At 41.7% G+C, this 13,321-nt stretch overlaps 1 long non-coding RNA gene across 1 annotated transcript; it reads right to left on the minus strand.

Annotated features, from left to right (window-relative positions):
- Window positions 1-8,793: 8,793 nt before the first annotated feature.
- LOC139643163 (uncharacterized) lies at window positions 8,794-9,809 on the minus strand. Its single transcript, XR_011695069.1, has 3 exons — window positions 9,334-9,809; window positions 9,106-9,172; window positions 8,794-8,918 (listed from the first exon to the last, which is right to left on the minus strand). It is a non-coding gene; the product is annotated as an uncharacterized lncRNA (long non-coding RNA).
- Window positions 9,810-13,321: the final 3,512 nt, after the last annotated feature.

The following is a 13,321-nucleotide window of genomic DNA, read 5'->3' on the forward strand; positions in this document are numbered from 1 at the left end:
AATATTGAGAATCCAGTCTGTAAAGGTGTTAAGGAAAGGCTGGGAGAGAGGAATTAAGTAATAACGTTACCAACTATCCTTTAAAAACAATAAAAATTTGTTTAAATGTATGCCAGCAATCATTTTGTAAGCGGCCATTTTTTCTAAATGATAGCTGTTGCATTTTGGAACAAAATAAACACTTATCCTTCATATGCCACAACATTTCTGATTGCCTGCAGAATGGGAGGTATTTCAATGATCATACACTAGTGGTGGACCATATGTGGACGTAATGAGCCACTCACATGAAATGTTATCTAGTACTGTACACAAATTGACAGCTGTCTCTTTACAGGAGGCGCAGTATTAGTGTGTGTAAATAAGTTTTTAACAGCTGGTTAAAGAGCTAACATGGGGAATTTGCTCTTAATCGGTCTTGTACTGGAATTCTGTCTTGCACCAGAAAAAAAAAAAAATCCCAGTCTATTCCACATTGCGTGTCAGTGTAAAGGGCTTACATTTTATTAGCCTTGCGCATTTTTTTTTAACATACAGTAATCTCACCAACATTTTGTTCCAAATCCTACCATAATCCGCAGATTAGTAGATGAATTTATTTCTGCTCGGGCTCTAAAGCCCCCCTCACCTTTTGCAGGCAGTTATGAATCCACCACCTTTAACGGCAAACAAGTAGACTATCACCTCATTAGTGCACTCTCCCTGCTTCCTAAACACACACACACATACACACACACACAATCGCACACACTCCTTGGAGCTTATCCTGCTACAATTAAAAGTTTAATTAGGAGATTAAAAATACATTGACTGGAGTTTTATCACCTTTCACTCCTCAATTATGTGTTTAACACACACAAAGTGCCTCCTTCCCATCTGAGCCATTTTGAATAGATTATCTGAATACAGAAATTCCCTTGACTAAATTAGGACTGGAAATACAAACCGGGTACATAAACAAGGCCGCTGACAAACACTGTCCATTTTTCCAAATCAAATAAGCAAACTTGAAAATGGAAAATACTAAATAATATTTTAGCAAATTTTGTATACTGTAAGTGCAGTATAATATCATGTAATCAGAATTAAAATATTACAGGATCTAGGAATATAGGAGCTAAAACTATTACCAGATATACAAGCTGAGGGAATGTAAGCCATTTTGTTTCCATTTCATGCTGAAAATGAACTGAGAAGTTTGCTGATGTTGTACACCAGATGCCAAGCTTAAGATGTATAGTATGCACCTTACATATTATCTACCAGTGCTGTATGATTATTCATGTAGCAGAGGGGAAAGGGAGAGAAAAAGAAAAAAAAAAGATATGAGCATGAATGAGATTCTTCTTCAGTGGAACGTTCCAGAGCATTCTACCACCTCCATAAAAGGCTGGCTTACCACAGGTGTTCACTGCACACTGGCACGGCTAGTCATTATCTAGCCCGACATGATCATTAAGAGCTGTGATGGCAGTACGGCACCTCCTCCCTGCACACACACACACACAAGCTGAAAAAAAAAAAAAACCTCCAGTGGAAACTCAAGCAGTCCCTATCAGTTGTTGTAAAAAAGGGGTGAGAGGGGAAGCTCCTTTCTCAACAAAAAGCATGTCAGCGCTGGTGCACTTTGACCCTGCCCAAACACACTCCGCAATCTAAACACGAGGCCGGCACCGCCAGAATTCCTCCGGCGTCACAGCGGCCCTCTCACCCACAGCTTTTAAGGCCAATTTCTGCAATGACGAGGTAGGGAAATGTGCAGGGCAACATGAGGGGGGGAAACAGGTCGATTCAATAGGAGGCAGAAGCCACACACACGCACCGCCTGTTTGTCAAGCGTGGCAATAAACTGAAACTTGCCCCCCCCCTAGTTCTTGTTTCTCTCATCTCAGTCCCTGCTGTTGTTTTTTTTTTTGTTAAAGGGAAGATAAATGTGAAGCCTAGGGGCACTATTGTTTGGACATCTAACCAGGAACTGTCGCTGCTCTCATTGCCCTAGCATTAACAGCAATTATGCGCTCTATTCAGACGGCCTTTGTGCGACTGACCCCCCCCCCCACCACCACCACCACCACCACCACCACCCCACACACACACACACACACACAGAGTCCTGGACACATTTCCCGCTTTTCTCTGGCCCGTCCCGCCCCGTGCTTTCCCTCCCACTCCACTGGTGAACTCCTTTGGCTACTGGAGGACTCGGGTCCCATTATGAATGGACTTAGAGAAATATGCACATTCAGGCAAAGAAAAAAAAGAGGAAGGGAAAAAAACACACACATACACATACCAGTACATCTTCTGGCAGAGTGATACCTGAGCTAAAACAATTCTGCACATAACAGTTTGTGGATTTTTACCATCAAAAATGCACTACTCTTAAAATATATTTAAGCACACTCACAACTCACAAAACTCCACAAAATATTTGAAAATATTCTTCAACACAGAATCCCTTAAATTGCCTTGCTAGAAAATGACATTTCCAATGATGTTGTAACTATGATACTTTCTAAAATAAATGCCAATGACTTCTTGTAACCAGCTAATCCTAACCCTAACCATAACCCTCAAATCTAAAGATGCAATCAATAGTCATTTCAACCTTATCTTTTCAGCTGGATGCAGTGCAACAACACTACATAACATCTTAAATCTGCAACTACCAGCTCAATCTGTCTTATCGCCATTTTCAGTAACTTTATTTGAAACAGCTTAATCTAAGTCGAGTCTATTGGCTGCAAGGTAAGAGGAACGCTTAACATTCTACCAACCACTATTGTCAACACATGTATTTGTACTAGGGGCCACTTAACAGGGATGAATGGAGCAGCTATGCACAGTCCTGCAGGAACTTCCCTTTACAATTCAAGAACAGCCATGTATTTCTAAGTACTTTCAGAGGTTTGCTGTATATTCACTAGTTTCAAATATTCAAGAAAAAGCAAAAAAAAAACATTTTTTCATTAAGAAAAAATGGTTCATAATACTGTATCTTGATGAAAATGAATACTGTCAATAATCAAATGAATAGCAGATCCTATGCATATTTTTGCAATGAATTTTAAATTTTAAGTCAACTGACCCCAACAATTCTGGGGAGTGCAAAATGAGCTGCCTACAAAGAAAAAAAAAAAAAGAAGAAGTAACATGCTGCATGCACGGTTACAAATTCATCTGGTGGCTACATGCACACACAGACACACACACATACACACAAACAGAATAATTTGATTTCCATGTTTCAGGGAGCCTCAAGCCCTGTGGGCCAGGAGCAGAGCTAGCCTATATTTAACAGATGACAAAAGTTGCATTCCAGATGTACAGTACCATCTTTGTGTTGAGCTCTATAGAAATGCATGGGAGAAAGAGGCAGCGAGAAGGGGTGGGGGGTGTTACATTGGGGGTTGTGGGGGGGGGGGGGACCAGTGCACAGCTGCTAAACTAATGCTGTTTTTTTTTTTTTCCCTCAGACACAGAAAAGCATAGAGTATGGTGGCTCACTGGCAGAGACAGGAAAGGCTAGAGGAGGTGAAAATGGATTTGCCCATTCTCAGAATAATTTGTAAATAAGATATAATAAAAATTATATTTCAACCAGGCTGCACTGTGACTAAACACTCAGCATAATCTGTTACATTCAACAAACCAGCCAAGACCAAATTAGGCATCAGATTAGTCATGTTATTACACAAAAAACAATGGTGTCAGTAATTTAATTAATGTTTAGGGAAAGAAAAAAAAAAAAAAGGTTCAGCTCCAAACCAGAGTTGACTGCAGCTGAACGTTAGCTACACCCAAACCCAGCTCACACTACCACCAGGGAACCACTGCTCCCTTCGCACTAGTTAAAAATCTAATTAGAAACACGCCCACAAACTGACTGATTTTTTTCGGCTGTGTGGTGTTTCAAACAGAGTGACGGATCGAGGGGCGTGCGCACGCTTTCACACAGCTCAGCCTGCCAACATCATCAGCATTAGACAATTAAGCCCTGCTAGTGAGAAGAAGAAAATATATATATCTCGGTAAATATTTACTGCACAAATCTTTTCCATTCATTCACCAGGCACTAACAAAACCTTACTGTACTCCCTCTCTCCCCTCCTCAGCAGCACCCCCCCCCCACCACCACCACCACCACCACCACCACCCCCCCTCCCATCCCCTACATCTGCGATTCATTGACTTTACAATTTACCACATGTCGAGATGGGAGAGGTCGAGCCTCCATCTGAATCACGGCACAAATATGCGAGTGATTTATTGTTTTAAAAACCCTGGGCCGATTTAGTGCAACTCCACTTTTCCTGAGCATTACTCCTATTGGCAGACCATGAACAATTACAGTTCGGACTAATTAAGCTTCGAGAATGTGCTGTGCACCGCTAATGTCTAGCAGGCCCCAATTTTAGTTTAATGGTGCCAAACTTTGCTCCCCCCCCCCCACCCTCCAACTTAACTCCTCAAATCCAAAACAGATTGTACTTTTTTATGGCTGTTTATCGAGTCGAAGAAAAATAAGGACCTTTTCTTTCCCCTCTCCTCGCATAGGATGAGAGAAACAGCAGTGGAAAGCAGAGGAGAGTGAGAGAGAGAGAGAGAGAGAGAGAGAGAGAGGAAAGGGAGCACAAAAAGGAGTAGTGGGAGGGAGAGAGCGGGAGCTGCTTCCGCCATACTTTGTAAACAAAAGTGATTTGCAAGACAAAAGGAGCACAACCTTCCAACTAAATTCAGAGTGCATTTTGCGGGTAGAGGCACAAAATGTGGCCGCGTAGTGCCACAAACCCCCCGCGGACACCAATTAGGCCCTATTAACATGTAAAGCCAATTTGATAAGGTGTGGGGCCTATCCCTTAAATCCGCATTAAACTATCTTTCCTCTCGTCGCAGCCAAAATCCATTTAGAGCCGCAGAACACACATAATCCAGATGATATACCATTGTTATGCTTATGCTGCTAACACGTTTAAAAAGATACTGTCTGAGTCAATTATAAAAGATACAGGCCACAGCAATGTGTTCACGTGAGCACAAAAGAGGTGGTGTTACATTCAGGCTGATGGGCAAATTCTGCAGCCAAGTTGAATGTTCATTACGATAATCTGACCAGAAAATCCACCATTCCCTCCTCCCAAATATAATAATAAAGGAGGCAGTCATCCTGTATCAAAGACAGTGGAATTATTTTTTAAATAGGTGGATCTACCACAATATGAGAGATACCGGCGTGACAACACAACGGAAACAAAGAGGGGAAAGGGGAGAAAAAGCTTTTGTTTCAACCACACAATGCCTTTCGACCGTCTTGTTGCAGAATCGCCACGGGTTTGGGGAGCGTCTTTTTTCACTCTAAACACAGCGGTGGATGCTGGGTGTTGCGCCCCCCCCCCCTCCTGTTTTTGTTCTTTTTTAAACTACTCGTAATTATACGTCGAAACTCAAAACCTCTGCCAAAAGTCTCCAGGCCTGGGGAATTATGGGGCCAGGGGTGGCGTCAAATATCTTAACATTCATAAGTCCGAGAGGCAGTAAATAAAGCCAGTGGATTTACGGCCCTGCAGCCCCGATGCAGGAGAGCTGGCCGCCCAGATCCCGCTCTCCCTCAGCCTCTCTGTCTCCGTCTCCAGACCTGTTGAGGTGTGATGTTAGCCCACAGCACCGGAGTTAACCCGTCGCCTTTTCCACAAGCCCCGTGTTAGCATCGGCACAAAACAAAGGTAGACGGAGAGAGGGAGTGGAGAGAGAGAGAGAGAGACAGTAGGGGGGAAAGGGAGAAAGCGAAAGAGATAGAGAACCCGGGGTGAACTGGCCAGGCCACTTCACCAATTCAACCTGCTCCCAGTGATCCAGCAGGCCTTTGTGTGAGGTTTAGGGAGGAGGGAGAGGGCAGGGAGAGGAGAGGGAGGAGACGAGGGCAGGAAGGCTTTTAAAGCCCGGGCACAGCGTCATGTCAAATTGCTAAATGATACTAAATTGTGAGCCTCCTTGGACTTAGGTGGTAGGAAAAACAAATTCTCACTGGTTATGGCTCCCAGAGGTCAGACAAATTATGGTAACCGCCACATGGAGGAATTTTTTTTTCCCTCCCTCAAGTCATGCAATAACAAAATCTCAGGAAACAAGGTAAAATGTCCAGACAGATCAGGATCATAGCCAGCTGACAGAAAAATCAAAACTGATTAGAATTTTGCTCCTTAGAGTTGCCTGGATATTTAACAAAGGGAGATATGGCAAAAATTTAAATTCAAATCTAAAATACTTAAAACTTATCCTTGATACAAAAACAAAAAAAAAACCCACAAAGACCTAAATATTGGAATACAAATCCTAAAAATAAAACCACAGCATCTCCCAAACCAAGAGGAGCTGCAGTGAGGAAAAAAATGAGGGGAAAAGCAGTGAGAATCAAAGCCCCTTTTTTTTCCGACAAGACAGAAAAAGTCTCGTTCCAACAATACTACCAGTCATATTCAGTACCTTTCATGACATGTTAGGGAGCAAGACAGCTAATCAATGTCCAGGTGAATTATTTATGCCAGCTTTAAGTCTAATACATTTATATTACAGCGACCGCTGACTTCAAAGCTCTAATGGCTGGACACACAGGGTGCAAAAGACAGTGGGGGCCGAGGCGGTACAGTAGGCAGACCACCGCAAGCCCAAAAGGATCAACCTTGTTCAACTATGTTACAATTCAAGTGGACCTGTGAATAAAGCTACAATACAAGTTGTTTGATACACACGGTAATTTGGCTCTGATCAATCTCTGTCAGCCTCCTTGCTTTCTAAATTACTAATAAAAACCTACTCAACAGTAAACAGAGGGCTTTTATATTTACTGACATTACCTTGAATACAAGATAGTGGCGCACTGAACGACAGGTAACAAATCAGGGAACACTGCATTTAACAAATTAAAAAAACAGGCCAAAGCGAAAAGATCGTCCCATTTCTGAGCTGATGTCTGATAATAATATTCCTGGGGTGAAATTAAGACAGCAAAGGTCAGCGCTGTCCGGCCGCAGCATCCTCCAGCCATGCTACAGGATTTACTGCTTTTATAACTGCTGCATAAGCAGACTGACAGGAGCGATGTGACGACTTGCACTGGACACAGTAGCATGACAATCACAAAGAAAACTAGAAAACCTCAACCAGGGAAACAAGTGAGAGTGTCAGGAAAATCATGTGTGCTGGTGTGAATGTGCTTTTGTGTCAGTATACTGATGAGAATAATGAGTGACTAATTCCACATACCAGCCGGTAGCGTTAACAAGGCTGGCTGAGTAAGAGGGGAAGAATGGCAAAATGTTCTCATGTGTGCATATGCCGGGAAACACAAAATCCTTCAACTATAAACACAGACACACGTACAGAGAATTCTGTGAGCACTGAAAAATTGTCATTTTATATGAAAATCTGTGTGATCGTGTTGAACTCAGAAGCAGGAATTGTGTCACACACAAAAGGACGGCGTTATATGTCACATGTGCATTTATTTTCCAGGTGTGCACAGTGCAGAAAAATTGAGGAAACAAATATCAGTTTCGTTAGCCAGGGGTGGGTGGGTGGGGGGGGTCAAATTTCCTAATGCCTGGTCTTTGCCTTAACCTTGTAAAATGAGATGACAGGTCCTAAAGCGGAGACTTGTAATTGCAACCATTTAAAAAAGGGGGGCAAAAACACCCATGGTTGAGAAAATTATGCCGCTTAAGGATTGCCATTGCCCAGTGGGACTGGCAAGGTGCTGAGCAAATGAGTAAGTGTGCATAATTATAGCATGGCTGATTGTGTCTAAATAAATAACATGAATTTATTTATAAATAAGGGTTTACATGGCACATGCTTTTTTTTTTTTTTTTTTTTAAGGCAATAGATTCCTCATTAGAAGCAGAGGTGGAGCACATGCAGAGCACAGCCTAGTGTTGCAGGATCATTTCTATCCAATAAATCACACATTTCAAAAATATTTATCCATGAGAAATAATAAAAAAAAAAAAAAATCAGTGTATGCGTTTTGAAAAAGAAGCTGTCAAATTTTGACACGTGCACCTTGTACATAATGTCTTAATACATTTTGACACATGCAAATTACTTTGATAAGCTCATTAGCATATTGATTTTATTTGTGTAACCAACATCAGTGCTTTTAGATTCCTTTGCACTGCTTACAGCACGATTAGAAAGCCAATGTAAAGGTTTGAATGCTCATGCAGTTTGTGTTAGGAAAAACAAAAAGAGCATTTTTGATGAGGCTGTGCACACACACAAGCCAACTGCAGCATTATTCAGTGGGTTAAAACCATGCATTTGTAGCCTGTAATATAGCAGAACCTACACAGTAATAATAACACTAGTAATAATAATAATAACAATAATAATAATTTTAGAGTTTCCCATGCTTTTTATTTAATTATGGGGGAAAAAACAGAAACTCAGTAAAAAAAATTTCCTGTGCACATGACCTGGCGTAGCAAATTTCCTTTTTCAATGCACTGAGATGGGAAGCAATCCTAGTCGCTACCAGTGCTAGCATGCTAACTACTGTACATGACAAACACACAGGCGGTGCTGCGAGTGAAGCGGCCGGGCACGCCGCTGCACAGTTCATGGGGAGTTGCAAAACTTGGCTCTACATTTTTATCGGCTACACTTGTGGGTGACAACCGTGCGTGTCTGGGGTTACTTCGTGTCTACTTGGCGTCTGTGTCCGTGTGTGTCTGAGAGAGAGAGTGTGTGTGTGTGTGTGTGTGGTGTGTACATACAGGTGTAAATAAATGAACTTACTGTGCGTGCTGTTGGAGAAAGTGATCCATTGGGAAGGTAGGGGCTTGTGAGATCGGGGATCATTATAAATGGATAGCCCGGGTACGGTGGGCTCTTGAACAGCCCTCCATCTTGCCTTTTCGCAGCTAACATGGCGGGGGGGGAAAAGAAGAAAACTTTTTTTTATAAGTGCCTTGCAAACTTTTTTTTTATTTTTCTTGTAAATGCATTTGAGAAATAATGCAGAGGAGAGCCTCCTCGCCAGGCATATATAATGCCATCGTGCAACAAAAAAACGAGACTCAAGACTGGAACAATAAATCAGAAACTCACCCTCCTCTAAACTTTCTCTTGTTTTGTCTCTGAAAGTTTCAGATCTAGGCGGAGGCCGTCTTTCCGCCTTGAAATGCAATGAAACACAGGGATTGCGTTAAAGTTAACACAACGGGCGAGGGCAATAACTTTCTTTCAAGTCTATCAATGTTAGCGCAGAGAGTAAAAATGTAGGCCTGACCTAACAAGAGAGGTAGCCGATCGATCCCGTTTTAATCTGCCACTTACCTCTGAATCCGACGAGCTGTTTTGATTCGTTTCCGATTCGTTTACAAGAGAAGATTTGACATCTGCTAAATCCCTTTCTGCCGAGGAGTTCTCCGAAATTTTCTCCTCCTGCTCCCCTTCGTCTTTGAAGGAAATCATTTCATCGTTTGCACCCAGATCGTCCCCTCCACCGCCGTTGAGCTGCGGCATTTTTCCCGAGCAAAAATTTTTTGGGGGGCAAAACACAAAGTTTTAAACCCTTGATCTCGGTGATCTAGAAAATCCGAGTTTAAGTTTAGGGTCTGTATTGGCGTTTTCCAAAGCACTGGCGGTTGGTACAAAACTAAAAAAGAAGGGAATCTTGGCAGAAAAAGGAAGCCGGAGAAGGAGCCGAGCCGCTCGGATTGAGTGAGTTGAAGTTGGTCGGAGTGGTTTTCAGTTCAAAGGCGGCGCTGATTGACAGATAGAGAGGGATGGAAATAGAGAGAGTCTGGATTCAGGATTATTGACAGGGAGAAACACACAAGAAACTAATGAGATTCAAACAGGGAGGGACTTGAAGTGACGTTTTCATAAATAGGAGGTAGAAAAAAAAAGAGAGAGAGAGGCTGGAGGAAGCCGGCGGACGACTGCAGTGAAAAGCATGTGAGGAGGAAAAAGGCAGTTTGGGAGCAGGACAGTGATGGTAAAATAGGAGGAAGATAGGAGTTGCTTGCAAATGTGGATTAAACGCATATATGGGCGGTCTCCCGGTGAAAAAATGAAAAGAGGGCACTTCCTTAAGGCTGTTTGCAGCCAGGTTCACTGTACCATTCCCGACCAGTCATCGCACTGGGGCCAAAAGTTAACAATGCTTTGTAATATAGCCTGGAATAAACTTGAATTAGATGTGTTTTTCTTTTCTTCTTGAAAAATCGCCCCTATAACCAACTGTGGTATAGCTATATATATATATATATATATATATTTATTTTTTTTGCTTACTAAATAGTCCTGGCCTATCAAAGCAGAATAAAAGTCCATCTTATTTTCCTATTTTCTCTGCTTTGTCTACTTGTTAGATCTATTTTTCATTATATTGGATAATATTTTCTTAGATCTATTTTTTGGGATGGGGGTATTATTGCATTCGGCTTGCTTGACAGGTGTGATGTCCTATGGGAATAACCTGAATTCCTCACTGGCAGCAAAGACTTGGCTGTTTTTATTTTCTCTCCTCTCTGAGCAGCAACACAGGACACAAATAAACTGATGCAGATTTGCCTGGTCCAGCTCTATACCTTATTCATATAGAGACATAGCCTAAAGAGCTATGTTAGCCTGTCAAAGACACATATAAACTGCTGAGGACTACAGACAATAGAAAAGGTGTTGAGTAAACATAATTTAGCCATATAAGAGAATAATAAATACCCTACCTAGATGTCTGCAAAACATGTTTTTGTTTTTGTTGCCTATTGTTAGTTCATTTTAAACACACACATAAGCTTCTTTTATGAAAGTCAATGGGACAAATTGCATTTAGGACTTTCTGTGTCCCAATCAATTAACAATGAATATTAATGTGGCTTCAGATAGATTAATTTAACATAAAAAATATGGACTAATAAAGGAAAGAAAATGAATTTTAAGTATTTTACTGTTTCCTATGAATAAAAGCATGTTTATAAGGGATTTATAATAAACACAAAATAACAAAAAATAAATAAATCTGTTGATACCCACCTGACATTCATATGGAGGCTATAGAAAAAAAAAAAAAAGACCCTGAAGCCTGCTCCTGCTGTACAAGGGGATTGTTTGTGTGTGTGTGTGTGTGTGTGTGTGTGTGTGTGTGTGTGTGTGTGCGTACGTGTGCGTGTTGCGTGTTGCGTGTTTGCATGTGCATGCGCATGTGTGTGTGTGTTGGTGATGAGCTCAGCACCAGTGATTCACTAGCCTTATCTCGTCAGCCCGGGAAATGCAGTTTCTATTATAGCCAGCATTTGATGGAGCAATCACAAAATCAACAATGAATTTCAAATGTTACTCCAAGAAATACAGTGAAAACATACATCCAGGTGATACTTATGCTGGGTTGCAAAATGGCTGATTCCCTTCAAGCAGGTATTGGAACAACTGAAAAATAAATCACTGTTATTTCAGGCAAAACGGGGCGTAATTACAGGATTACTACTAAAGAAATATTGTTTTAAAAAAGTAATAGTGCAATTAGAGGCATAGATACAGACATTATGGTAATGATTCCCCTGTATCTCCTCTCAGCACTGTTGTCACATAGCAGTGATGAGGGATTATGTGCACTGGGTAGCGCAGATAAGCGTTGTGAATCTGCCTATCAACACACCTAGACTATAGGCAATAGTATGAAAGCACCATTCCACTCAACGATCACTGATCTGGCTGAGCTGGATGTGGTGAAAGCAGGTGTTGGGTGTGTTGTTGTGAACAGTGTTGGGGAGCAGGAAGGAAGGGGGGAAAAGGGGGCGCCGTCTCTGGTTCTCTCATCCAGTGTGTCTGTGTTTAGGCAGCCAGTGGAAGAAGAGGCACCCCGCCGCTCGGGGCCCTACAAACCTGAGCCCACACAGACCAGACCAAAGCACAGGAGCTCCGAGCCGGCCTCTCCCCGGATCGCCTCAGCAGGTACCTGAGAGTTTACTGGGGGCTTGGCAGCGTGTTATCACGCCTGCAGTGGGGACACCTGCCTCTGATGCCGTCCTACTGATTCTAATCTGCAGGACCCTTTAATAAGCTGATGATAGGCTGCGTTGCGGATGCTCTGAATGATGGAGTGGCACGCACAGGGTTTTTGTTGGTGTTATTTAGCTGGGTTTTGTTATGGGTTTTCATGTCCAGTCCAGCTCCACCTAGTCGTTTGTTACAGCTGTGGATTGCGCCCCATTGAGTAATGTGAGTAAAAGTCTTCTTATCTGTGCACTTCCATCTCTCAAAGCATGGAGGAAGTCAGTAGCCTGTGATCACCAGGCTTCAGCTCTGCACTGTTAGTCTTCCTGAGTCTTCATCAGCCCAAATAGAAAATCCACACAGTGGTTTTGACCTCAGCAACTTTGTCAACTTTGATGTGAGCGGGAACCAGATTGGACCAGATTTAATTAGACTCAATTATCTATCTCCATATGCTTATGAGTTTCAGCTATTAAAAACTGAGTCCAGTTCAGCCCACGACTATTCAGGCTCTTTCCATGATCCACGTGTGTCACAGCCACACCACATTTCTAGGGCATATAACATACTTTCATAATTCACATCATAGTCTGTCACCTGACTGACAGCCATGTTGTGATTCTTGTGCTCTGTATGTTACTGGGACCTTTGAAAACTAATGATTCGAAGTATATAAATATTTATTTTGCATATAGCACTGACTCCTACGTATGCTTTTTGCCTCCTGAGCGCCTTATCCTTTGTTTTTTTGTTTTTTTTTCATGCTGCTGCTATACAGGGCATACACAAACCACTGCAATGATGAAGAATAGTATGGTGCAATCATATACACTGTTTTAAATTTATTTTTGGGGGTTTGAATTACATAAGGAGAAGATATACCCGTTTATTTTGCTTTTTTAAGATATGCTAATATAGGCTGCTTTGTAAATTTGTGGACATTTTTAGGGTTACGCTCTTAAAAGTATCTAGAAAGGTTTTTACTCAGTACACATTTTAGCTTTGAATATTAATAATTTTTTTGTCATTTATGCCCTACAGAAATGCAGAGAAATCACTCTTAAGTCCCACCAGTTCAACATAGGTTTCTAGGGACATAATTCCCTATAATATTGACTTGATAGATTATCAGTCAATCCATTGTCAATAATCAGTGTTTGAATATGCATACATCTTGTATAAAGAGGGTTGTTAAATGTTAAAAGTCTTCTGAATCTCACAGCACTTATGTTTATGTTTGTGGGCTTTATGGTTTAAAGGTGAAAGAGCAAATTGAAGATGTAGAATGACAGTAACATTTACATAGTCTGGGTATCGTCCCAAG

This window comes from Centroberyx affinis, unplaced genomic scaffold (genome assembly GCF_046629955.1).
Source record: "Centroberyx affinis isolate AG114_WGS23_722 - 3 ecotype Tasmania unplaced genomic scaffold, CSIRO-AGI_Caff_v1 ptg000566l_1, whole genome shotgun sequence".
Lineage (NCBI taxonomy): Eukaryota > Metazoa > Chordata > Actinopteri > Beryciformes > Berycidae > Centroberyx > Centroberyx affinis.